Here is a 24,645-nt window from a genome sequence, read left to right on the forward strand (position 1 = left end):
AACTCCCCTGCCAAAATTCTGAATACCTGCCATGACTATTTGAATGATTTTCTTACCCTGTTTTGCCCAAAAAGATGATCTATTAAAAACCCAAGAGATGCAAAGTTTGGGGGAAAAAGAGGAAAGAACCCAACCATCGATTTCCCTCTCTCCTTTCCTCAAAATTACTGTTTCCCTCAAAATCAGTACTCAGCCAGTTAAACCCACACAAACTTGAACTTGGGCTTAGCCACAAAGTTGGTATCAATCAATCGTCACTCACACTGAGCAATCAAAGACCATGATCACCAGGAACAAACCTGTTGACCTAGAAGAATTTATACCAGTTCCTCACGAATCTTAGTCCTCTAATCTGTTTGGTAACACTAACAAAAAGTGTCAGCCCGAATGAAGCAGCTGGAGGAGGAGGAGGAGGAGGAGGGGGGAAGGCTCACAAAGGAAGAAAGGACAGCTCAGAAGAGAGGAGATCCACAAGGGAAAGGAGCGGAGAGAGAAAGGCTTTACAATTGGAAAAGAGCAGATGATATTCAAGAGGGTCACAGTGTACAGAAAATGAACCAGGAGATTGAAAGGTTTTCGTGGAAGTGTTGACTTTGAAAATATCCCTTGATCTATTTTTCTTCATTGAAATGTTTTCTTCACAAGGCCCAAACACCAAACACATAAAGGGTAAGCTGCATCTACCCACTGAAAATGAAGGAACGGACATTTGAAAGTTCTATCAAGTGTTTCTTCTCCTGCAAGCCTCTGATTTGATGGCATATTAATCTGTTTCCATTCTGCTATGCATTAGGGGAACTAGGCATGAGGTACAAAGCCAGCCTGGTATAAACCTCGTCTCTTGAACTCAGCCATATTACACATTTCTTACTCATTATAATGCAACTCAGAACCTGATCCAACACACAGACTCTTATACTTCCCCAGGCCAAACTGTCCACTGGTTTAAATTTGTTTAATACCATGGAAGTTCATTTATTTTAACTAAATGAAGATCTGACTCCAAGTTCATTCTACTGTGAGTTAGTAAATATGAGGTGGTATTGAAATCCTAATTCATTCAAACAGTAGCCAAAGGCAACTCTGGACATCAAAACTCATTTAAAATTTGGAATAAATGGCCCTGGGTTAATTACCAGCATTAAGGGATCTTTAGCATCACGTGGACAGTGTCACCAAAGACGTGTTGGCTTGTGTTTCTGGTGTGTCACGCAGTGCTCCCATCTAGGGATGGAAACACATAACTGGAAGATCTCGATTTTCCAGGCTAAAGAGCAACAACTGTTGCTCTTTAGAAGCACAGTAAAAAACAAAACCCAGCTGTTTTCCTACTGGACCTGAAACTGTAATTGCTTCTAGGCACAGCATGCACACCTGCAGTTCAGGCTTGCACTTTTCTCTTCATTATTCCTCCTACCCCCTTCTTTGTTTTTCGAGTCTTTTGGAAAAGCAAGGCTACGCTCCCGTCCCAGTCCTGCATACCCCCAAAGATTTTTGTCATGACTTTTTGAGTTCTTCTTGTAAAGCCTCTGTTTCAGAAATTATGCCTGAGCAGCCACAGCTGAAGCTCTACTACCAAAACAAGTATTCCTCTTTCTGAGCAGTCAGCGAAGGCAGTTCATAGGTAGGCTTCCAAAATGATGATGGAGGAAGCTGATGCCAGCCTACGTTTCCTAGCCGGGTCTTAATGAAGATCTCATCCCCTTCTTTACCCATCAGAACCACTTTTATTTATCTGCGGGGAAGGTTTCAAGGGTCAGTTCTTCATTCTGGCTTTTGCTTCAGGAATGAAGAGTTTAGTGTGCTTCAACAAATAAAAGCCCTCATTTTCTCTCTTTCACGGAATATTACAACAAACCAAAAGGGGAGGAAAACGTCTACAAGCAAACTGAACCCCAAAGGTACATGAGTCAAAATAGTTACGCTCCCCTGGCGTCAACGTTTAAATGTCTTGCATTGGTAAAGAGCCTCTTCTTGATCCACACTAACAGGGGTGATTCATATTGGTATCATCACAATTTCAACTCCATTTCTCATCACACTGACATTGACCTGCACCAATTAAAGCTGTGAGAAAACAGCACTGAAGAAAGGGCCGGTGTCACCAGTCTGAAGCAGTTAAAACCAGATCCTCTTAAGGCACACTGGGAACTGCCACTGGTAGCTATGCTCATACATACCCACAAGTACTGAAGGATTTAATCCAGCTCCCCTGTACACCCACAAGTTGGGAAAAGTTTTATATAGGCCAAAAGAAACGGGGTTTAAAATTACAATTTCTCCAACCAAGTGAATCATTTAAGAAAATAAAGTTATATAAAATCAATAGCATCCAATGATTTTTCTAGAGATGGCAGCTTATGCAGTTAACATAAATCATCATAGGGGGGAAGGTGTAAGGAAGATGGAAGCAGGAACTCGGAGACCAATTTCAAAACTGGAAAGCACTCACAGGCCCCATGGCATATTATTAACAACAATATTACCCATGAAAGCATCAGCCCTGGAACGATTCAAATTTAAACTTAAACACAGGGGTTAAAAGCATGAAAACATTTAATTTATGAAGACATCAGAAAACCCAGTAATGGGTGACTTAGTGAAAATCTGCATAACTAAAAAGGAGCAGATGTCTTCCTACAAAGGGGCCTGATCAATTCAACTGCTCCTTTCTGCGACCTGCCATACAACATTTACAACATATGGTTTGTACAGAGCTCACAGCCCTTGATCTGTAGTAAAAAGTTATTAAGCTTGGTAATCTGTACATGTTTTAACACATGTAAAAATGTAAAATGCTCGGATGCCTCATTGATCAGGAAATTAGAAAGACTTTATAGCAAATACCATAAGGTTTTAAGGATTATGTGTTCTACTAACAGAAATCCTCATCAAATATCTCTTCAAAGCTTATAAAATTTTTGTATAAAACAATGTGCATAAGGTGACATAATTCCCAGACCAAATACTTCTTACCTAATGCTTCAAAGTCTGTAGTCCATAGGATGCTCCCCCCACACCCCGCCAAGTACTTCATTTGCTACTACAGCACATTACATCCCACACGGCACCTCTCATAATGTGATGTTCACAATGAAATTGATGGGATGTTTTCCTCATAATTCTAGACAAACATTTTCTTCTTAGCAGGGAAGTATAAAATTGATCCCAGCAAAGTCCTGAATGCATCTCATTCTTCTAAAGGGTGTGCATTAAAACCAATGACTTTGTCCTAGGAAAAGTGTAGATTATTAAACCAGAAAACTACAAATCATGCCTGTGCCATGTAAGCCACCACAGAGAAGAGCTCAATCCATATGGAGGCCTCAAGGCTTAAGGGACTAAAGGGAAAACTATTTGTAGATTAGGACAGGCTTTACATCAAATTCCTAAATGTTCTCCTTGAATCATCCCACAAGCATCTGCAAACGTATCTGCAGATACATTTACCTTCACACAAACTCCAGTTTTCCAAGGCAATGTTTCTTGCCCATGGAAAGACACCAGAAAATACTTTGGAAACCAAGTAGCAAATCCTCTATTTTTCCATCATGGTTCACTGGTCAGAATCAGATTTTTCCAACTTGTTTCTTGCCAAAAGCAAAGCCAAAAAGGTGCAATGCAGCCAATTTGTTAAAAGTAAAGTTTTTATTTGCTTCATAATTTTATTTCTAGGAGCTCTACAATCCATCTCCAGTAATAAACAGCGTTATTAAAGAAAAGAGAAACTAACTTTCAGGAGCAGGTGAAAGCAGAAAAATGTGTAAAGGCCCGAACTGCTTCCCCTTTTTCTGACATCAATGGTTGACCTTCAATGTATTTCCAGTTTGTGTAGATCTAAGCAAGAAAAGCTGGGAAATTAAACTGATTTCTCCTCCGTGAGTCGCACAGCTCTTGCTGCTGTTTCTCTATTTTTTTAAGTCTCCAGAACACACCACACACACAGCTTTCACTTGTGGCTCCAATTAAAGTAGCAAGAGCTAAACACAGAGCTAATCCTGAAGTGATACAAACACTCAACCAGACAGCCTTTCCCTTTGGTGCAATTGCAAACAGCTAGAAAAAAACCTCTTATTTTGGGGGTTTAATTGAGACAGCAGAGAAACACAAATGGTACAGACTTTAGGGGACTATCAGAAATACCTAACAATGAACTGAAGTGAGGGTGACTGGAAAAAAGTGTCCTTGTCCCCCACAAGATTCACCCTTTTCTCTCTAAGAAATAACTAAAACCAAAATTGGTTCAGTACAAGGAACCTTCTTTGTTGCCCACAGCGATGTATGATCTTCTAGGGTATATCCTGCACACTCAAAACTTCTCAGACACCCAAGAATGGACCATTAACAGCTGCATCCCACGCTCACCAACCCCATGCAGCAGCCCCTGGCAGGGCTGGGGGCAGGGGGCTGGAACTGCCCGGGGGAAAGGGCCGGGGGGGCTGGGCACAGCCGCTGGGCAGGAGCCCCCAGCGTGCCCAGGTGGCCAAGGGGGCCAGCAGCGCCCTGGCCGCTGTCAGAAGCGCTGTGGCCAGCAGGGCCGGGGCAGTGCCCGTCCCCCTGTGCTGGGCACCGGTGCGGCGGCCCCTCGGGGCCTGGGCTCAGGGTCGGGCCCCTCAGGGCAGGGGGGACGCAGAGGGGCTGGAGCGTGTCCAGAGCCGGGCAGGGGCTGGGGGGGGGTGGGCGGGGGGAGCTGGGGGGGTCAGCCTGCAGAAGGGGGGCTCAGGGGCACCTTCTCGCTCTCCAAAAGTACCTGAGAGGAGGTTGTAGCGAGGTGCGGGTCAGGCTCTTCTCCAAAGTAACAAGCAACAGCACAAGATGAAAACTAGGGGAGGCTTAGATTGGATATTAGGAAAAATGTCTTCACGGAGAGGGTGGTCAAGTGTTGGAACAGGCTGCCCAGGGAGGTGGTGGAGTCAGCGTCCCTGGAAGTGTTCAAAAATCCCGTAGGTGCGGTGCTCATGGACATGGTTTAGCAGTGGACTTGGCAGTGCTGGGTTAATGCTTGCATTTGATGTCTTAATGGTCTTTTCTAACCTAAATTATTCTACAATTCTATGCATTTCTAGACTCAGCATCTTTCACGCTCGTTTCCAGATCTGCAACCCCACCTGTGACGGCAAATAACCATCTTCCCTCCCTCAACCTTCTGCTTCCCAAAGAAAGAAACAGTAAGAAACTTCCTCTGAAGCCAAGATTACTGGAAATAAGAACATGCCCTTCAACAGATTCTCAATTAGGCTTTTGGTGTTGAGGTAATACTGGAACAAGGAAGTCATCTTTACCAGTTTCACATTCTTTGTATCCCATTGTCTTACCTAGGAGACAACAGGGCTGCAGAGAGTTATGTGATTCCATAAACGAGAATGAGGCAGCCACAGACACACAGAAAGGAGACCTGCTCTCAAGGAGGAATCAGAGTTTGCTCACTCCTGTACCTCCCAAAACATCCAGCATCTATGAATGTGCCATTAGGGAAGCCTGCAATGTCCCTGAACTAATTTATTTAGTCCAGCAGTTGATTCCCCCACCCCCTCCTCTCCAAACAGTTCTTGTAGTAGAGGTTTTCTGCAGAGAAAAAGAGAACAAATTTTGCCCAGGAAGGTAGGAAACTTGGCAAAAGCATCTGTGTGACTGTAATCAGTCTGTGTGAGGTTTCCAATTTCTCTTTTCATTAGGCAGCAACTGGCTTCTTTTATTCAGAGATGTGTATACAGTGGCAGAAGAGATCTCTCTAGTGGTTTTGCTGATGCCATCCTCCCCCTCCTAAAAATAACCAATTGAGGCTATTCCTGCAAGATTCCTTTCATGTGCTGCATGAATAGCTTATGTGAAATTGCTCCTGCATACTGAAGCATATAGAAAGCTTTATTCTCCTGCACGGGAAAGGATTTATTTAACCAGAATGAAAAAGAAACTGAACAGAAGACACATACCCTCCTATACAACTGGGAATTCCAACCATCTGAATGATATGCAAATTATATTCGTTTTTAATGTGTGGGCCTAGCTGGAAGAGGGCAGAGTCAAAAACAGCCCCTTTCTCATTCAGTGCATCTGCTGTACGCGCGTGCATGTGTAGTCAACTAGATTTGATGACTAAGGGTGGTCACAAATCATCTTTCAAAATTTTCTCTGGAATAAATCTTCTACTACATGTTTTTGTTTTCATTAGAAGAATCCATTTTCTCCAGGAAAAGCTGATGATTTCCTGAAAATAAATGCACACACCTGAAAACAGAAGCATTTCAATCAACTGGAAACTGAGACAATGTGCACTGTTTTTTACTACTTCCAGTTTTCTGGTATGTCTCCAGATGTGCTACATCTTATATGACATGACAATATCTGACCCCAACAGATCCTCCTAGGCTGGCTCCAGGGTGGCCCACCCACAAGACAAAAAATTTTAGCATCTTACTAACTCCACTGATGATGTTTGGACTCTTTATCATGCCCTCTCAGGCTGAAAGAGTCAAAATCTCTGAAAGACAAAGCCAAGCTGTATTTTCTCTTGTGTTTCAGCCCAGGGTTATTTCCCACAACTGGACATATCCACTAAGTCAGACTAGGGTGAAAAATGTTGCTGAGAAACTAATGGAGAGACAAAAGTTATTGAAACAGGAACAACTGAGGACAGAATTATTTGCTTCTGGAGGGGATGGAATGCAAACTCCAGAAGGAGTTAATCTGCAAGACCTGCAGTTACAAAAAAATATATTTTATTATTAAAACATGGGACAACCTGGATTATTGACAGCTTAAAAAGCACATAACAGTTGAAGTATAAATCAATCCATTCTCATTTTACCATTTTACTCTGTCATTCATGTTTGTACTTCTTAAGTGCTTGACCAAGAAACATAGAGAATAGTCTCCAGACAGGTTGTTATTGCCTTTATGTCCAAAGTATGACTGCTTATAGAACACCAATAGTATCTGTGATTTTGAAAAATTATACACAAAGTCTTTAATGCAGGTGTTTTTTTTTCTTAAGACTTCCTGGGCATAATATTTCCTAAAAACCTATTCTGAAAAGCAAGTGCAAAACCCGAAGAGGTGCGAGTGCTGTAGTGGCAGCTGGTGACCTGTGCCATTCTTGGTCACTCCAAGCACATCATGATGAACACTCCCAACATTTATACCAGAACAGGGACCACTTTCTCACAAAGCCATCTTTTGCTCCTCCCCGCCCCCACCCCCACCCCCCCAAAAAAACCCCCAAACCAAAACCAAAAACCCCACCAACCATGTTTCAGACCTGCATAATCGCAGGGATAGAATCAATCAAATTCATTGAAAAATCAATCAATCAATCAACCACTTGCCAGCCTTGTGCAGTTTTGTCATTTAAGACTTGACCAGCTCTATCAGTTCATGTAACTCATAACTGCCACAGTCTGGCACTATGTTTGGATAGAAAATCCAAACACATTTTGAAAGGCTTAAAATCCAAACCCCAGAACAGCCTTCAACTTAATACTTCAGATACAGAGCAGAAAGCTTGCCCTAGACTAGGTTTTGCTAGCCAGTAAAGAAGAAAGCACCAGTACCCAGACTGCCAGCAAGTCCCGCATTGACAGGGCATCAGATCGCTTGCAGCTCTCTCTCCCTGTCCACACCTCTGATGTGATGCTTCAGATTCAGCCAATACAGCTCTACATTCCTTACTGCTGGTCTCATTACATTCAGATCCCAGTGCTAAGCACGTTGTTAAGCATTGTAATTCTTTCTTTATTAGATTCAGGTATATAAATGGCATCCCAGGGAGCACTGTGAATTTTGATCATTATTTCTTTACTTGAGCTGTGTTCATCTGCCTGCTGAGATGTTGATCACCAACTTACCCTACGCCTCTGTGAGACCCATTATTTATCTTATTACATTTTACAATATGAAGTAAATAAATAGCATTAAAGTGCTAAATTTATTCATTTAAATGGGTTGCATTCACATACTAGAACCGTTTCTTAAATCAAGGAAATGCTGTTAATAGGCACTCTATGAAGATGTGCACAACATTGATTTTAATATGGCTGTAATAAAGCAAGACTGCTATGAACTGATGATGACATTTCACATGTGTGAAGGACAGTGACACTTTAATATCTCCACTTCCTCAGATCAATTCTATCACATGCAGCCCAAGAGGACCGTATTAATTATTATGGTGTCATTTCTAAGAAATTAATTTTAGTCATTATTAGAGCATGCATATTAAGCAACGATTGCTTGGCTGCCTGAGAGATGGGCTCAGAAAATCCTCCATACCAGGAGGAAATACAAGCATGGTAAAAACCATGCAGTGATGCAACCATTTCCATCTCAAAACATTCTGCAATCATTATGCATTTCATCAAAGAAGTAGGTAGGATGAGACACAATCTTCACAGGCAGAGAAGCAAAGCAGAGGCAGCAAAGCTGGTTTGTGCTGAAGGTACACATGGCATCAGTGGGAGTTCTGTGATTAGACCTGGGCGGAGCAGAATCCCATTTTTTTAATTAAAGCAACTGATTGACATCAAGAGTGCACTTCATTTAAAATTTCTTCTAATGAATTAAAAGTAAACCCAGTTTCCCCACACTGATCCAAAGGAGTAATGCAAGAGAGAGTAACATCTTGGTCTTTCTGTTGCATTAGACTTAACTGCAAAGAAAAACTGAGGTCTCCTTTAACTCATATTATACAAGTCACCAGGGTAAAACTTTTATCCAGAATGAACTATTTAAAGCTTTATGTACTGTGAATGAAGACATTACACAAGTTAGTCTCCTTTAAAGCAAATACTACTTCAACAGATGTTGGTCTTTAAGAATTTAAGAATTTTTCTTCCCTGTCCACTTTGGGGAATACACCATATCTAGACCATGCAACTGACATTTCATTTTTTATTCTAATTTTATTTTTGACCTCTAAAAGCTAAGCGCCCAAGCCAACAAATGGAACAGGTTACTTCACACAAACAGTCATCCTGTAGCTGTATTTAAGAAGAGCTGTCCTTTAGAGCTACCAGCATGATAGTGCTTTTTCTCCTACGACATTTTTATTTATTTTTATTATTAAAGTGATTTTGAAATCAAACAACTTAATACTCAAGTGCCGAGAGTGTTAGGAGAGGACCTTTTCAGTAGGGACTGTAGTGATAGGACAAGGGGTATGGTTTTAAGCCAAAGGGGTAGACTTATTATTAGATATTGGGAAGAAATTCTTCACTGTGAGGGTGGTGAGCCACCGGCACAGGCTGCCCAGAGCAGCTGTGGCTGCCCCATCCCTGGCAGTGCTCGAGGCCAGGCTGGACGGGGCTGGGAGCAACCTGGGCTGGTGGAAGGTGTCCCTGCCCATGGCAGGGGGTGGAACTAGATGGTCTTTAAGGTCCCTTCCAACCCAAACCATTCTGTGATTCTATGATATCTGAACAAGCAGCAAGGGAAAAAAAAAAAGTAACACAACACTTTTAAAAAAAGAGACTTTAAAAAAAAAGTGTCTTACCAAGTGATGAAAAGTTTATATCCATTTATTTCTCAGCCAACAGTGGCCAAATACTTATTTTCCCTTCTTTGCATTTATTCACATGATAAATTTATAGATAGTAATGACATCCCCAGCTGCAGACTTAGTTTTGCTTCCTAATTAAATTCAGGAGAGGCGGCAAGAAGCAAAATTTAGAGTTTGCTACTACTGAGCCAAACCTGTACAGAGTGGGTAATTATTCTGTGTATCTCTTCTGGAAGAGAACTTCAACTTAGAGCCACAATACAGCTATTCATTCCTGCAATGACCTCTCCTGCATGCAGATGGGCAGGAGCATCCATCCTAAGCCCCACCAGGTACCTCCACCAGAAGCTGGCTGCTCCAGGAAAACCCAGGGATTGACATGATCAAGAAAACTTCTCCTTCTTCCCAAATATACCAAAAACCAACCACAGTCTACAGAAGATTTACCTTTAATCTGTGTTAGGTGACACCCATAAAAGTAAATACCAGTTTATTAAAGTTAACCTGCAAAGACCAGCAAATATAGACAAAATAAATGTGAAAGGGTAGATGAGAGGAGTATAGCCAGCTTAGGACTGAAAAGGAAGGTGGCATTAGTATGTTGTTTCACAAATGAGTGAAGTAATGTCATTACAGAAGCATTCCTCCTGTCCAGCTGGAAGAACTTCTCTCAACATGGCACAGTAAAATAAAATTTCTAAATGTTAATAAATTCTTTTAAAGGTCAGGTCAGTACTTTCTGTAATGTGTCAGGACAAACCCAATATATCTCAGCATCAGGTCACCATGGGACAGCACTGACATTCATGAGTGGACAAACTGCAACCCTTCCAGAAGTGAACTGGTTACTGAAATAAGGTTTGCTGCCCCCTCCCTTTTGCTTTAGTCACTGTGATGTGGCAGCAAAGTAATAGGAAGTTTAGAGAAACGAATCCTCACTACAACCGTGATGCCAATCTGTACCAAAATGGTCAAGAAAAGCCGAACAGTTCATAAAAACAAAGTAAGCCAAAAGTGTTCCGAAATTTCAGTGATTTCTGCATGATGCACAATGGCAAAGAAGGCAGTGAAGGAAAGGAACTCCTATTAAAGCATGTTTAAAATCAAGGATCAGACTGCCCTAGACTATAGCCTTGGAAGCTCAGCTACAAAAGAGGAACAAGTAGCAGGGATTTTGCAATTTCTTGCCATACACCCATATCACAGGCTGAAAGGATGGGATTGCAACATTCACCCTTCAATGGCTTTGATTCATCTTCAGTGAGGGACTTATTTCTGCTGATCAATCAGTGATCGCTGCAGGGTGAAGATGACATGTACTGTCAATGGAGTGTGTCCGGTTGGTTAAACCTGAGTATCAGAATTTGTATGGCAAAAAACAGACATGATGCAGATCCCACTGACACTTCAAAGGCTTGAGACACTAAAATTGGTTAGAGAAAGAGGAGAAAAAGAGCCACTGCAGCCATTTTAGTTGATTTTGACAATAGGTTAATCTTTTCAAAGCAAATGTCCTACCAGCATTTAATAGCTACGCACAATTTGATCTCAAACCTAAAACCCTCTGCCCCCCACACCCCAATTTGCTGAGAAGCTTTCCAGATTCAAGTGACAGGAAAACAGCAACATGAGGACACAGTTAGTCCAGACAGACTAACAGAAGAGTCATTGGTGTCTCAGCCCTATAGGGCTTGACAGTACCCTCTTCCCAGAAGCAGCCTTGTTATAATTAATTGTTGTGAAATGCAGCCAAAAAAAGTTGTCCACCCTCACAGTACTACACGATTTAAAACATATTTATTTAAGCATAAAAATTATGAAAATAATTATTTTAATAATAAATTATCCAATAATTCTAGTAAATAGGGTCACAGTATTTTTGGATACGTAAATGCATTGAATAGAGAAGTCTAAGGGTTAGCTGTGAATGCAACATGAGCATTGTCAGTTCTTCTGCCTTTAAAGTAGAGATAAAAAGCTCAGTGGAGATTTATACCTTTTCCTCTATGTGCTTCTGCCTCCTCTCCTCCACAGACACACATATTTCAGTATATCTGAATGCCTTACAAAAAAATTAATTGGCATTGAATGTAAGAGTTTTCAATGCAGTCTTGAAAGAAGACTATAGGTTCCATTAAACCCAGACGTACAACACTACGCTACGGCAAAACCAACCAAACAAAAAAATGCTTCTGTTTTCAAGGGTATTGTTAATTTTATTACATCACAGAATCTTCAAGTGCCCATTTGCCTGTTTTCTTTCATGATGTCTACTGCACTAATCCTTTGAGGAACTTATAAACAGCAATTCATAGCCCAAAAAGAGTGTCACATCTATGTAAACAACATAAACACATGATTTGAAGGAACACATGTAAATACATCACACGCAATCTCAAGACAACATAAATACTATTAGATTCATTATATTTCTAGCCTCCTCTGAATTCCTCCATATTTTCAAAGCTCCTAGGCATACAATTAACATTCCAGTTTATAATGTCCAGCCCTGTGCAGACTGGCTCATCAAAATGCTTCAATTTCTGCCCTTCAACTACAAGCATCAACTTGGTGTTGAGGCAACAAAGGAAATGAAAGAATGAAGAACAGGATTAAGAAGCTTGAGGTAAATGGTATGTAACTATTCATGTTTCACATGGGACTTAAAGCAAGCAAACTCATTACCCTGAGACTGACATAGTCTGAGCTTAACCAAAGGGGTTTTTTAAAAGTTTCTCAATATCAGAATCTTGGATTCTTCACCTAGGAGACATTATTTGCATGTCATCACATAATTATAATACACACATATACTTCATTGCCTTCTTCGGTGAATACTGAAATTATGGAAATTCTAGGATCAATGACAGAAATCAATGGTTTTAAAAAACACCCACAAAGCTGAAAGACTTCATGTAGATGGAAAACGCGAAGCAAGATAATTAGGTCATGTCCTTTCTGACATTTATTTCAGTAAGCAGAGAATCAGATCGTGTTCTCTCTTTTAAATGCAATTCAGAAGGTGAAAAAGTATATTCATACTGTACTTACCCGTGGATGGAATTTAACTGTGGGAATAGATATTCCCACCTATTTGACATGCAAAGCAAGAGCAAATTTCTCACTATAATTATAAATATCCTAAAGGAAAACGTGCAGATTTCATTATCAGTTGAGCTCTGTCCTTGTGCATGATATGAAGATGCAACTGTCCTCATAGCTGATGAGGAGCCTTGCTAAGGCTCATACCTACACAGACATGTGCTCCTGATTACCTGGGGTTCACTTTAGATTCTGGACCCTCATCCATGAGACAGGACGAGAAAGAACAGGGTAGGATGGCAAGGACAGTAAGAATGAAGTTGGCTAAACCCCCTACAATTTAAGCAGTGTTGCAAGGTTTTAGTCACCTGCTTCCTTAGAGTGAACAAGGCGTGTTTTGTGTATATGTAAACAAAACTGCCCTTACCCAGAACATAAACTGACACTTTATCCACCCTCTTAAGAAACAACATGTGCCAATGAGGTCTGTCCAGCTGATGTGCCATGTAATTAATAGGCAACGCTCCACGGCACTGAAAATTAATGGGACTGGGAAACAAACTCCCAAAGCACCAATGATCAGGTCTCATAGACTACAAAGACAACAGGAATTTAAGCCGTGTGTCTCACTTTGTAATCTGTAACATTAAGAACGTTGGTAACATCTCAAGGGGAATAGAGAGAAGAGAACCAATCCTCGCATCTAACCTTTCTATCCAGTTGTGACATTGGGCAGATCTCACTGCAGACCTGTTCCAAGGGCATCTTGCTCCCATTCACAGCTACAAACCTAACTTTTTGTGGTCGCTCTTGTGAGCTGTTTTTTCTGCTACAGTCCTGCACTAGCAAACAAATGGAGAAGCTCGGCGCTCTACATCTCTTGGGTGATGCTCTCATTGAAACCATCTCTGTCTTCTAATTATAACTCAAATAATCCTGGGGGACTGATGATGCAATCAAAAGAACGCATTTGAGGACTCTAGGAAAAAAGTTGGTTTGACTCTCACACTAATGAAGCTCAGCACCTTCTAATAACCCATGAATATACATCTTTTTAATTCATCCTGCTCTGGATGTCATAAAAACAGACCAGACATTAGTTACTGCAGTGACTTGTATTATAATAAAAAGAATGTGAATAGATCTTTTAGTGTGTTCCAAAGACTTACTTGCATCCTTAGTGCAACTGAGAAATTTTTCTACAGAAATACACAAAAAAAGGGCCAGTAACATGCGAAAAGAGGGGACACCTTTCTGGCCTATATGTTGTTGTGCTATTTGTTACACAGCAAATAGCTAAACAAAGGGAAAAAACCAAAACCCTAAGCATGGAAGTTGAAGTACAGTCAGTTGTGAAAGGCAGTGATTTTCCAGCTGAGGAACACTGACCATCTCCTGCTGGCACCACAGGGAAGGTGCAACAACGCAAAGGCCTGAGGACACCATCTCAGCATATCCATCCCCATGCGTGCTGGGTGCACTCCAGCATGAGCCCACCCTAACTCTGCCCCAGAAGGCTCCCTTAAAGCGTGCAGGCTTCATCTATCTCCATAAACCAACATTCTCTATTAAAACCAAAGTGACACTGAAGCCACACGCCCCTTGCCAACAATTCCGTACAACTGCCTCCCAGGCCAATAGTGTTTTTGAGATGCTACACTAAAGAGACAACCCTTGAGCTTGAAACTCCACTACTTGCTATAACCCTCAGCCACCTCTATACACCTCCCAGATAACTATTGATGGAGCTGAACAAAGGGAAAAGCCACATTACGCTCTGTAATGATTAACATTAATGGCCTGTGACACAAATGCTCTCTCGGGGGGGGGGGGAGGCAGGGCTTGTCATACAAGGTGGGAATTTCCCCCCCAACTTTGCGATGACATGGATATAATAAAAATGTCAAAAGATTTACTGTAAAAAGCACCTCCAGGACAAGTTTAAGGTGACTTCTATGTTCTTGTTTTGCTTTTCTTTCCCCCCCTCAATATATTTTGCTTCTAAAGGGGCGATAATACACACACAATTATAAAAACAAATGGAAAAGACTCCTACTTACATGCCCCCAACCACTCTGCTACTTACAGAATGAGCTGGCTCTTTGTCCTCAGCACACCTGCACATGCACTGTGTTCCTCTATTTCTTTTTCTTGAGGGGATACTTACTGTTTTTTCAAAAATTACACTATATTTCTTATTGTGCAATTATTTTGCAAAAATGACATATCAGCTCTAGAAAAGAGCAATGAAATGACAAGACACAGGAGATGGAAGAATTCAAACATATGCTTTAAATGTCACTAACAGCAAAGATCGGCACACTAAAAGCCATCAGAAACTGGCAAAAACTGTAAAACTGCTAAATATAATTAGGTATTTAATTAGGACACCAAAGCATTACTAATATATTCTTTAAAATTTGGGAATTCAAAGCATATAATCTAAACTGAAACCTTTCTATTTCTGTATGATATGTGCAGAAAATTGATCTATAAAAATAACTTCTGATGAACCACAGATTCAACACCCTTTGGTAGCAGCACCACTTTGTAACTGAGAATCGGGGGGGGGGGGGGGGGGCAAATGTTTAAATAGGGCTCCCAAAATGCACCTCTTATAGAAAGTAACAGAAAAGGAATATATTTTTAAAACCCCCCTTCTCAGACTTCTACTTCAGTGATTACACTGAGCAGAAAACATCCTGGTGGAGATGAAGTTACAGCACTACTGCAGCATAGCTTCAATATGGACCTTGAGCAGAAGAAGCCACAGACTGAAATCTTTGCCAGTGAATGTGGTTCTGAAAGGATTTTGCTAGAATGGCTACACCAGAGAGACAGGGAAAATACATGTGTAAAATAACTGTGCAGAAGAAGCCTTCACGGCTAGATCAAATTCTCAGGCTGTAGAGCATGAGTGATGAAGAACTTCTACCTGCATAGGGCTGGTGAGAGACCTCAAGACAAACCTAACCTATTAGATATTAGATTATTTACCCCCTAATTAATCCTCTTTCCTTTCTCAAACAGCCCCAATTAACAATCAAAAACTTCCTAATTAGAAACTTAGGAATAAATCCATGGAAACGGCATTCATTTATAAACAGAGGCAAATAACATCCTTTAGCACTGACCTGTTTAGCTGCAAAAGAATAATGGAAACAGGGCAACTATGTTCCTTCCTTGGACAATTGATTTAAAATGCTACTTCACTAAAATAAGAGTGTTTGGAGACTACCTGAAAAAACAGAGGTGTAACAATGTAGAAACACAATGATTTAAAAGCTCTGATGTAGTAAGGCTGGTACATTCTAAATCAACAAGTTTCAGCAAAGCTTATCCAGCCGTACACAAAAGGCCTGCATCTCTGATGAAATCAAGCTTCAAAATTTATTCCTGGGGATTTGGGTATAAACAGACTACTAGAAGTAGAAAAGGTTCTGGCAGAGCATGGAACTGAACCTCAGACAGCTAAATTCACCGTTTCTTTGCAGCCATTAACAAAACCGCTATGAAGGGGTTAAATCCCAGCAGTTCTGTACAACATCTGATTGTCCTACTTACTTGAAGAAGAAGAAAAAAAAATCATTCCACTGAAATTCCAAAGGGGGAACTCCAGTGTGAAGGTCTATGAAGTGACAACCACTAATGACTTTTGACAATTTGACTTTTTTCTACGTTGAGCTGCTGGGACTTGCCACCAAACACAGGGAAGTCTTAGAAAATGCCCGTTAGCAACACTAACACAATCTTCTCCCTGAGCTGGGCTGTTCATGCCTGATGCTAATTCCACCCAGAGAGAGATTTACGCCTATTAAGCTCTGTAAAAATCTACTGTCAGCCCTGGTTATCCCAGTTTGATCCTGTACGAAAAGGAGAGGAAAACAATGTATTTTAAATTGCCTTTAAAATTCAGCAGGCTACTTAAACACAAGACAGATCTTTGACAAAATCTACCCAAGCTTCAGGAATTTGAAAAAATTATAAGAAAGATTTTATTTCATCTTCTTTTTGGAAGAAGAAAAATGTCGCTATTGTCACATCACTAGTCTTTTAATCTTTCTTTTTTGGCAACATGTTAAATTAGAGGAACAGTAATTTCCTAAATGCCATGGACTAGGGGAAATTCTAGGTCACCATCTTAGAGGGTTTGCAATGATATGAGTCCCATAATGAGACTACACATGTATATGTGCTTCCCTGCAGGAAAAAACATAAAATAGATGTAAACAATTTAAACCTTTTAATCAAAAATCTATGGTAAAATATAGAATATATACATGATATTTTAATTCACCTTTTATTTGATGCTTTGTTACCCAAATAAATTTTGTATCTGAATGGGTGTGGAGTTTGACTTATCAAAGGATGATAGAATAGTTTGGGTTGGAAGGGACCTTTAAAGGCCACCTAGTCCAACACCACTGCAATACCCAGGGACACCTTCCACCAGCCCAGGTTGCTCCAAGCCCCGTCCAACCTGGCCTTGAGCACTGCCAGGGATGGGGCGTCCACCAGCTCTCTGGGCAACCTGTTCCGATGTTTCACCATCCTCATTGTAACAGATTTCCTCCTTGTATCAAGTCTAAATCTACCCTCTTTTAGTTTAAAACCATTCTCGCTTGTCCTATTGCTACAGGCCCTATTAAAAAGTCTGTCCCCATATTTCTTACAAGCCCCCTGTGGGTACTGGAAGGCCACTCTAAGGTCTCCGCGGAGCCTTCTCTTCTCCAGGCTGAACAACCCCAACTCCCTCAGCCGGGCTTCCTAGCAGAGGTGCTCCAGCCCCCGATCATCTCCGTGGGCTCCTCTGGACTCGCTCCAACAGGCCCGTGCCCTCCTTGTGCTGAGGACCCCAGAGCAGAGGCAGCGCTGCAGGGGGGTCTCACCAGAGCGGAGCAGAGGGGCAGAATCCCCTCCCTGGCCCTGCTGGCCACGCTGCTCTTGGTGCAGCCCGGGGCTCGGTTGGCTTGCTGGGCTGCGAGCGCACCTTGCTTGTATCTTATGTTAGGCTCTGGGAGACCAAGGGTGGAAAGAATGTAAAAAGGTGGCAGTTCACTGGTGTTGATCCTTATGAATCAAGAATACTGCTATGAATTATAATTAATTTCTGCAGCACTAATGGGACTGTGGCACGTGGTTTCATCAAAATTCAACTTTGCTGATTAAACATCTTCAGGAATATGGTTGTTCTACATCAAAATTATAACAGTAGGTAAAGGTCATCAGGAGCCACACTTCTATTCATTAAACTTCAGATTTTTTTTCTCTCCCTCCCCCTTTCTTTGCCAGACTAGGCACATGACCAAAGCAACTAAGAATACAAATTTGGTAGTTCAGCCTCCCCTGCTTCATTTGCATCTGTTGATTCATTTGTGTGCGTAGATAAGGTCAATGCAAATTGAAACCTCTGCCTTTTAAAAAAACTTTGCCCCATTTACTATTTACAAGGATCATTTCTCACACAGACTTTGGGGCAACACTACCTAAAAGAGTTTTTCTCTCCTACTGTAGCAAAGCCAAAAGGAACAGTAATCCCTTTGGGTTTGAACACAAAGAGGCTTTCTGGATAGTGCTTTATGCAAGACACACAATACTTTTTAAACCAGGCATGTGTGCAGGAAACTCTGAAACAGCTTTTATTTATCAGCCCTCCAGGCATGCTGCTTATTCCGCCAAGCTTTTGGGAAGGTTTAAGGGCAGAGGAAGAATTTATGGAAAAGAACCCGCTGCCTTAATTTTATTTACCTAACTGAGCTGATTTGCATTTTTAAATGATGTTGTACTCTCAGTAGCTATCGCCTTCAATTCAAAGAATTTAGCTACTTTACTTCCAAGATCATATTTTTAACATAGTGAAATGCTTGATGGTAGGTAATTACAATACATTACCAGAATAACTCTAATACTGCATATACTACATTACAAAAGACAACCAGCAATTAAACCCATTACTACCTTTTATCAAACGAACTAGAAAAAAACCTACTTAACTATTGGCCTGGGCGTACCTAAAACTGATAATAAGTACCCATTCTGCTTACTTAAACAATAGTTCTATGCTCTTGACAACTTCTGTTTGTTTTTCAGTATGGAAGAGGTGCCAAACATTTTCTTTAGGAGGCTCTTGAGGGATGCACACGGCAGATATCCTCCCATCCGACAAAGGAAACGTGCATTTCACATGGCTGGAATGGATGTACCTCTCGTGTGACCAGACACATGGCAGCAGTGGGGACTTTGGGGAAAAAGGCAGCTGAGTGGAGGCTGGATGAACATTTTTATCAGTTTGGCACCTCTTATAGAATCACAGAATGGTGGGATTGGGAAGGGACCCCTGGAGCCCCCCCAGCCCAGCCCCTGCTGAAGCAGCTCTCCCAGAGCGGGCTGCACACAGTCACATCCAGGGGGTTCTGAATGTCCCCAGAGCAGGAGACCCCACAGCCTCTCTGGGCAGCCTGTTCCCCTGCTCTGGCACCCTCACGGTAAAGAAGTTCTCCCTCCTGTTCAGGTGGGGCTCCCTGTGCTGCAGCTTGTGCCCGTTGCCCCGTGCCCTGTCGCTGGGCACCCCTGACAAGGGCCTGGCCCCGTCCTCCTGACACTCGCCCTTGAGATGGTTGTAGACACCCATAAGGTGCCCTCTCAGTCTTCTCCTCTGCGGGCAAAACGGGCCCAGCTCCCTCAGCCTCTCCTCATCAGGGAGATGCTCCAGTCCCCTCATCACCTCTGTAGACCTTTTACATAGACCAGGGGTCCTCAAACTTTTTAACCAGGGGGCTGGTGCGCGGATGCAGTGGCAGGCAGCCATCTGCGGCTGCTTGGTTTCCCCCCCCAACCCCCGGCGGGGGGGTCTGTAAATACCAGGGGCTGGACTGAGGACCCTGGGGGGCCGTATCCGCCCCGCGGGCCGTAGTTTGAGGACCCCTGACACAGAAGGACAACTGGCCCAAATGAATGGGAAGCAGAAAACACTCCCAAACACTGAAAGTGTCATGAAAGACTAGGAATAATGCTGACTGGGTAGGAGATAAAACAATAATTTAGGAGTCAGGCAAAGGAGAGAGAGAGAGTGAAACACCAATGTTAAGAAAACAGAGCAACTAGCAATCTAAAGATTCTTTGCAATTAATTAGTTTTTACTATTTTTTAACAAGAATTTGCTTTCAGTTGAGATTAATGATTTACATGTGTTGCAGGCCCAGTCTGATTTTCAGTGTGAACTGCAAGGCCCATTTTCATTAAAATCAATTATACGGTATGTATCAAGAGGGATGACTTTCAGAATGAGGAATGGATTGCAGTGATAAACTGCACAGCCCTGTAAAATAAAATGAAGAATGATTCTAAAGTGAAAACTTGTCTTCACCTTTTGTAAAGATATAGGCAAAAGAGAATGGTTTTATTTCCTCCCTGTAGTACTATAAAACTTCAGAGAATTTAATTTTTTCCTACTCTGTGCAGCAGTTTTGAGTCTCTGTGCTGCCATCTCCCACCGTCTGGCCATCCACCAGACCATGGCTCTCCATGGCTGTCACTCATCCTCCTCCAAAAGCAGCAGAATGGTCATTTTCTTGTGAGAGCACTAGAGACCTATTAGAAGAGAATCATGTTTAATATCTTCCAGTATTTCTCCCTTCCTCTTGTATTTAGTGTTATTTCTAGAAGGTCTCCAATTTTTCTTTGTATACAGAACAATTAATGTCTCATTCCCACTGAACTACCTACCTAACTCAGGACTAAAATCAGCTCGGGTATCCCAAAACTAAGGAATAGAAAAATTTTGTGGGATCTGCAATTATTTAGCCATGTTATTTGACCTTACAGAGTGTAAACTTTTTTTGTTTCTTTTTTACTTTGAAAACACTCACTCTTACTGTTACCACTGAGTTATGTAATAACTTTACTGAAAAAGTCACCAAAAATTATTAAAGCCCCTAAGGGCTTCAGTCAGAACCTGATCATCATTACATTTTACAGTATACACAGCATACTACCACACTGCCCTCTCTGTGGGCTTTTTATCCTATGATGAATCAGCCAGGGCCACCAAAATAAAACCTAAATAAAAGAAATGCTTTTGTGTTCAGAGGCATTATCACATCATTTAGCATCCCAGGTACCACCACTCCATTAGTTTTAAGTATTATTACAAGGATTGGTTCTTAAGTTACAATAAAGACTGGAAAAAAAAAGAAAAAGAGATATGCTGTTAGCTTCTTCTATTTTCTAATGTTTTAGTATTACACAGAGAAAAAAAAAAAGAGAAAAAAAGGAAAAAAAACCCCCAAACACACACCCCCCAAAAAAACCCAAAAAACAAACCACCACAGAAACCAACTGATCTGACAGTACAGACAGAACTAAGGCAATGGGCTTAACTGGTCCAACTGGGTTCCTGAAATCACAAGGACTGAAGCAGCGACTGCACCTAAAGGTCCATTGCAAAACTTAAATTCCAGGTAACATGTCACTGTCTGGATTTTCTCCCGGAACAAAACTTTTCACAGGTGTCCATATACTCAAACATTCATAACAGTTAAGACAAGCTGTGATCCACTGGAGTTCACCTTGATAAACATGGCCTTGTAGTCTCCTTTTCCTGCCCTGTCCCTGAATGCAGAAGCACTTAACTGTCCATAAAATCCCACACCACAGAACTGCCGCAGTCAGTTGGCTGACAGTACTATTCATCTAGAAATGACAAACCACTGAACTGACATGTGGAACAAGAGTTACTGCCAATTTACAGAGAAGGAAGCAGAGGCAGAAGTGATTAAATGGCATCGACATGTGGTTCGAGACCAGTTCTACTTGGCCTTGCCGCTACCACGCAGGAGTGGGGTCACCAGCCTTGCGCCAAGAGGCTCCCAGCATTTAATCTAGATTTCAGACATGATCTCCAGATTTTCAAAGCCAATTCCCATTTTCAAAGCCAGCAGAAGAATCTGACTTTAAGGAATGCAATGATTAGAAGAAAGTTGCTTGAAGCTTGCATAAAGCATCCATACCACCTTGTGCTACACGTAGTCCTCAGAGGTGACTAAATCACCCAAGCAAAAGTTGAATGAAGCACCCACGTATGAGCAGGCGGCAGAGACTGCCATCAGGTTGCAGGACTCTCAAACCTAATCTAATCAGTCACAGACATGCTGCACCGCCCAGAGCGAATCCGTTTCTAAAACTAAAACCCAGAGAGACAAAGTTACAATAAAATGGAAAATCTGAACCTTGATCAGTAACAGTGGGAATTTATGATTTTCATTTCTGTTCTGCCTATTCCAAGCCTGCACAGAATTTATGATTGTTGAACTCAATGCTTCATCCACAACAGCTTCATCCCTGGCAGTCACATAACCAGGATTTCCATGTGCAGAGCAATTTCATGCTAAGGTGTTAATGAATTGATGTCTCTGAAAAGCTTGGAAGCGATCAGATGAAAAGAGCTACAGAAATGTTTAGTGGTGCTATTACACAATGTGCAATTACTATTAACCTACCCAGTATTCCAAGACACTTGGGACCCAAAATAACAAACACCTTCTTTCCTGCAAAATTTATTTATGGCTATTCTGCAGATCTCTAAAAAATAGCAGAATTTAAAACCAAACTCCTCAGGAATATTCTACCAAAAAGTTATCTTGTCTATGATCTTGCGTCTGAAAAACATGCTCTTCCATGAGCTGAATTCCTTGCAAGGCATCTCCTGTGGTGCTACAAGGACCTTCCTTTTGCCATCCACCTTTGGGGCAGCATGAAAACCCTGCAAGTGGTTGTGCAGCCACATCTGATGGGGCTGGACCAAAAAATGTGCTCTATGAAACAGGAATAAGTGAGGGTCCCACACTGTGATATCCATGACAGAATTGAGCGGAACAGAAAAACACAGCTTCTGGTGATGTGACTCCAAAATCACTGTTTTCAGCTCTGCTCAGTAAATTGAAAAGAGGGTAATAAGTTGAAATAAACATTACAGATTTAACTCTCTAAAAGCATAAATAAAAATTAAATAGATCAAAAATCTCCTTTTTTTTACTTTTAGTACCCGCTGGAGGAGACTGAAATTCACCTTTGTGCTCTGGAATAACAGTTATAGACTCCTCAAATTACAAAATTTTAAACTGTACATAAGGTTTTAGATAGCTTTGTAAAAACCCAGCAAGAATAATCTAGCTAAAACAGAAAGCAGAGAGCTCCAGACATGAGTGGCCCAACACCAAGGGAACTGCCAAAGGCTTTTTCCAGAGAACCTTTAGCTAAACAACATGATGACATTCATGGAAATAACTAGTAACAATAAAAATTTAAAACCCTTTTCTTTCACAAGCGTGTCCCTCTGATTGCTCTATGGTGGAAATGGGGTCCAAATCACACTGCCGTCTGTTCTGGGTTATAGATCTTTGCTTTTAACAGCAAATACAAAATACAGGCATTCCCTTTTTTGTTCTCATCGAGCAAGAGCTCTCCTGTATTTCAACCAAAAATTCATAAAGCTTTGTGAAAGTAACCTCATGCACTCTGCAAAGTTTTTCAGGGTAATAATACTGTAACTTGGACCTAAGCCACTCTAGGTTTTCATCCTTGGATTTCCCCTATTGTATTCAGGGAAAGCCTGCACTAATGTATTTTATGAACAGTTTTCATAGACAGATTACAAACTTCGAATTTGTCAAGTTTTTTTTCCCTTTTCTTCCACAATGAAAATGAAAGATGCTTTTCTATTTTTGCCTTGTGAGTTTTCCTGGTGTTTTCCAGGGGTCTTTTTTGCAGTGTCAGAGTAGTACTTGATATACCTGAAATGAAAGCTGGTGCTATTAAAGCAAGTTTTAGCTGCTGTGGAAGTTCATTCCCCAATGCTTACTGAGCTGCTAGAAAGATACCAGCTCCTGCATGGCAGAATCTCACCTTGTGATTGAAAAGATTTATAGCATCTGATAAGCCAAAGCATCAAACACAGATCTCAGTGTGTAACTCAGGCTCCTTCAAGCATTCTAAGATTAAGCCATTTCATACTTAAAATGGTTAAATTAAATAAACTGACCCGTTCTTCCTTTCCAGCTTTGCTAAATCCCTTTACGACCAACAAGTTTTTGAGTACAACAATACTCGTGCTTCTGGTGCGGAGGGAAAAAAAAGGGAAACAGGAAAAAGGAAAAAGAAAATCTATAAACTTAAATGCATGTAAGACCCATTTCAATCATATTTAATCTCTCATTTCATGAACGTGACGCCTAAAGACATTTGCAGAATGGTCTGTATAACAGATTAGCATATAAGTAATAACACAAATTAAAAAAAAATCATAAAAGAAGTGTGATTTTTGGTCCATGTCTCTACCTCGCCAGCTCCTTTCCTTCAGCCTCAGTTGCAATCTGGAAAGATGACCTTCTGGTAACAAAGGAAGGTTGCTCACTGTCTCTAATCAACTTCTTGCACCTATCCTGCTAACAAGCAAGCTCTGCATTTTCCTAGCCCTGTCTCACCTTGCAGGTCCCTGCTACAACAATCTGAACCAATTCATCTGCCTGGGTGAAGAGGCACAGGCTGTGAAATCAGTCAGTCAGGGTGGCTGCCTGTAGGTTTGTGTTGGAGAGGTATGGATTAATGGGAAAATTAAGTCTTTTTCCCAGATTTGGTGTGTTTGGTTTTTTTTAATTCTGCCAAATAAATTTGCGGTCATCATATGAGTATTTACAGAAGATATTTTAACAGAGCACACATTATAATAATATGGAATTAGCTAAATGTCAGCTAACTTACACAGTTTTACATGGAAACAGAGCTACAAGACAGCTAAATAATTCAAGGTATATTACATTCTCTTGAGGAAATCACAGATTTGTTGGGTTATTTGGTTGTGGGGTTTTTTTGTTAAGTGTTTAGGCCTGGAGAACTTGCTAGTGGAGCTGACTTTCAGAGGCCTTGGCTAGCTGGCTGTTGGGCAAGGGAACACTCAGACATAAAATTATTTGGTTTAGTGATGTGATTTAAGAAATATAAGAGGAATTCCCCAGACTATTTGCTACACTAAAACTAACATCCTCAAATTTATCCTCTTCCTTCTTAGGACCGCTACAAAGATTTGCTGGCATCTTTAAGACCCCGGGAAGATC

General features: G+C 41.3%; 1 protein-coding gene across 1 annotated transcript in view; it reads right to left on the reverse strand.

The window, feature by feature from the left end:
• EXOC4 (exocyst complex component 4) overlaps positions 1–24,645 on the reverse strand; it is a 408,335-nt gene that overhangs the window by 188,448 nt on the left and 195,242 nt on the right. The window lies entirely within an intron of this gene.

Source organism: Falco cherrug, chromosome 5, assembly GCF_023634085.1.
Source record: "Falco cherrug isolate bFalChe1 chromosome 5, bFalChe1.pri, whole genome shotgun sequence".
Classification (NCBI taxonomy): domain Eukaryota; kingdom Metazoa; phylum Chordata; class Aves; order Falconiformes; family Falconidae; genus Falco; species Falco cherrug.